This window comes from Rutilus rutilus, assembly GCF_951802725.1.
Source record: "Rutilus rutilus genome assembly, chromosome: 5".
Taxonomy (NCBI): domain Eukaryota; kingdom Metazoa; phylum Chordata; class Actinopteri; order Cypriniformes; family Leuciscidae; genus Rutilus; species Rutilus rutilus.
Genome location: NC_140213.1, coordinates 26,969,116 through 26,972,946, shown reverse-complemented (window position 1 = coordinate 26,972,946; position 3,831 = coordinate 26,969,116).

Genomic DNA, 3,831 nt, shown 5'->3' with positions numbered 1-3,831 from the left:
TTATCGGTCGAGGAACGAGAGGGAGGATCCGAATCAAATTATTCAGGTATTGCGTGATTTTGTATGGTTGTACAAAATCGTATGTTGCTCTTCAGGAGTCAACGAGGAGTGCGCAGTCACCATTTAGACAATCGTCGGAAAACTAATTCCCACTGAGTTGCAGGGCCACAGCTTGGTTGGGGAAAAGACAGGCTGAGGTGTTCTGACTGGTCCAGATTTTTATGTGCCGCTTAAGGTTATGTCCCCATTTTATCATATGGATGGGTGGATTTTAAGTACCATGCGCGGTCGACACTAGCTCTATGGTATCTACTGTTACTGAGGGTGGTATATGTAAACTTTGGAACTATGGGGGCTGAAAAGATGTCAGTCGTGTCAGTGGTTGTAGCTGCCGGCTGTTTATGGGCCTTTTTAATTCCTTATGATTATTTGGGATTGGACAATATGGCTCTGCTCTTTTCGGTCTGTCATTTACCCTTGAGGCTCCTGGTTTTTCTTGTATGGGCATGAGGTTCGGTTACATAATTGCACTAGATGATTTGAGTTCGATGATGCCCATCCATTGTTCTCGGTGTAGATGATGTGAGTTCGATGATGCCCATCCATTGTTCTCGGTGTAGATGATGTGAGTTCGATGATGCCCATCCATTGTTCTCGGTGTAGATGATGTGTGAGTTCGATGATGCCCATCCATTGTTCTCGGTGTAGATGATGTGAGTTCGATGATGCCCATCCATTGTTCTCGGTGTAGATGATGTGTGAGTTCGATGATGCCCATCCATTGTTCTCGGTGTAGATGATGTGAGTGACGTGAGTTCGATGATTCCCATCCATTGTTCTCGGTGTAGATGATGTGAGTGATGTGAGTTCGATGATGCCCATCCATTGTTCTCGGTGTAGATGATGTGTGAGTTCGATGATGCCCATCTATTGTTCTCGGTGTAGATGATGTGAGTGATGTGAGTTCGATGATGCCCATCCATTGTTCTCGGTGTAGATGATGTGTGAGTTCGATGATGCCCATCCATTGTTCTCGGTGTAGATGTGTGAGTTCGATGATGCCCATCCATTGTTCTCAGTGTAGATGTGAGTTCGATGATGCCCATCCATTGTTCTCGGTGTAGATGATGTGAGTGATGTGAGTTCGATGATGCCCATCCATTGTTCTCGGTGTAGATGTGTGAGGTTGATAATGCCCATCCATTGTTCTTAGTAGATTCGAGTACAGTGAAGCTCAGAGGGCAGAAGAAAGTCTTGAGACGGAGGGGAACTTGCAGTCTGTAATGACCTTTCCTTTGGGTTCTGCTGTGGTTAGGAGCACTGGAAGGAGTACTGCTGGGCAGCATCCTAATGTACATCACCTCCCACGATCATTGGGAACTGGTTCAGTGTCTAGCATAGTTGGTAGTACAGTTGGTACCCTGGTTCGGCCTTGGAACTGGGTTTTGAAGGGGGCTGCAGCTTAGATCACCGTCGGGGCGACGTTGCAGAAACTGGGGGTGGAATGTAATGAAATTAGGTGATTGACAGCCGGATTTGCCTATCAGCGATCAGTATCCGTAATATAAGGGCCGATTTGTTGTTGGCCGTGGTGCGTCACGTCCGACTTTCCCCTTTGTGCCCGTGTTTACGGTGGTTACAGTGTCGTTTTGTCCGGGTGTCGGTGTGTTTTCGGCGCTGCTTTAGTGGATCTAGTGACCGGTTGCCTCTCAGGTATGGTTTCCTGTACCCCATTGTTATCGGTGGGCTGATTAATAGACCTGTGCCTGTACATTTTCTATTTGGGGTGATACCTTGACGGGTTCTCCCTCTCGTTCACCCTCTCGTTCACTCTCTTTTTACCTCGTTCTATCTTATATTCTATCGGATTTGTTGCGTTGCTGCCGTCTTCCGCTTTGCGCTGCGGACGTTTTGCTCACATTCCTGCAGTCCTGCTGTATACTGTCGTGCAGACGCCACCACCATCATTGTTGAAAGGGGACTGTTCGTCTGGTTCCGATTGTGTGTAGTGGCTGCTTTCTGTTTGTGTATCAGCATGGAGAATACGATAATCTCATTTTATTGAGAGAAACTAATCGTGTTTAATTGTGACTGTTATAGTTTATTTATTATTTTTGTTTGTCTGGAGTTGCTTCATCAGTTATTATCATTTGTTTATATTGTATGTGGAGCTAATCGTGTTTAATTGTGACTTTGTTATAGTTTATTTATTATTTTTGTTTGTCTGCAGGAGCTGGGGGTCCCACGGGTGAACGGATCATCCTTCTTGTGGTGGTGGTTCTTCTTTATTGCGTGCTGTGTACCACTTCAAGTGTGTGGTAGTGTGATTTGAGTGCACTTTGGTGTGTGTGCGTGGAAGAGTGCTCTTGTAAAACCAGACTCCAATTTGTTCCTGCCGATGGGAGCCTCAGCCCTGCTGATATTTTTACTTTATTTTGTTTTTATATTTAAAATTGATTTTGTGTCATTGCCCACATTCATTCTTTTTGTAATTTCGTTTTCCTCCATTTAAAGTGGGGTCTCATGCTGTTCTTCTGACATTTTAGTGTCTATTTTAAAAACATTCTTGCATTAAACATTTGTATTTTTATACTTCACCCACGTCTCCTGCTTACTTCTATGAGGGAACCGAACCTGTGTGCTTAATGTACTCCATTTTTGGGTTTTGAGCATTGTTCCCTAGAGTTAATTTCTAGGGTGGCGTAGTCGGATTTCTTTACTGGTAAAAGGTTGGTTTCACAATTGTACCGCTCCGTCACACACGCATTGCATTGCATTGCATTGCACACCAGAACTAACTCTTTCCTATGTTCATTAAAGAGATAACGGTCCGTGTAGGTCCGTGTACTTTTTGGTCATTTCATTTCCTGTTTGGAATGGAATAACGAGAAATGAAAACCAGCTCGTTTATTCGTTTTTTAGTTTAGTTTAAAAAACGAAAAATTAGATTTTGGCTCGATTTTTCATTTTTCGTTTGTGGTTTACAAATCGGTTTATGGGTTCGATATTTCATTTGCACACGTGGGCGGTGCTGAAACGCCCCTTTCATCTGATTGGTCAAACCGCTCCGCCCTCAGTACGAGCTTTTCTTTTTGTCAGGCAGAATAAGAGTCAGTACGAGTGCGGATAATGTCTGAAACCACCACCCACTGTTACCTACACACAATATTTGAAGCAGAAATATGTCGCTGATCACGTAATTCGTGCTGCTGCAACTTGCAAGCGACCCCAAAAATGTGAGCCACAGACAGTAGGCCTATATGACAGATTATTTTAGCATGATGTATTTCCCATTGATAAATACAGTGCAAATAGTTCCGTCTCTTTGGATAAAAAGGAAGAGGAAATACAATTCAATAATAGGCTGAACTGTAGGCTACCATCATAATATGTCCGTAACATTTACCACTCTCGTCTTTTAATTGCATCAAAAGGCAAAAATTGAATAGAAATAATATTATATTTATGAATGTAAGCATGTGTAGCCTACTCAGTTCACATGAAAAGAAAGAGACAGAAAAGAGAGAAGCAAGAAGCAAGAATCAGTGAACGTAATAGGCTACTGACAAAATTACCAGGTTTGGGATTAATTAAAACCATGTCGGTTGAAGACGGCATACCTATAAAATGTTATTAGTTTTATTATAAAACAAATACAATTTTATTACATTCTGAATTGGTCGATGTTTCTCTGAGTTTTCTGTATTATGTTGGCTTGAGAAAGCCATATTTAAACATTATTATTGTTATTAGAAATTGACGCCGCCTAGAATTTTAATGCTCCACCAAACTCAGCTCAGACCTTCAGACTGGTCTGACTTGCTTATATCT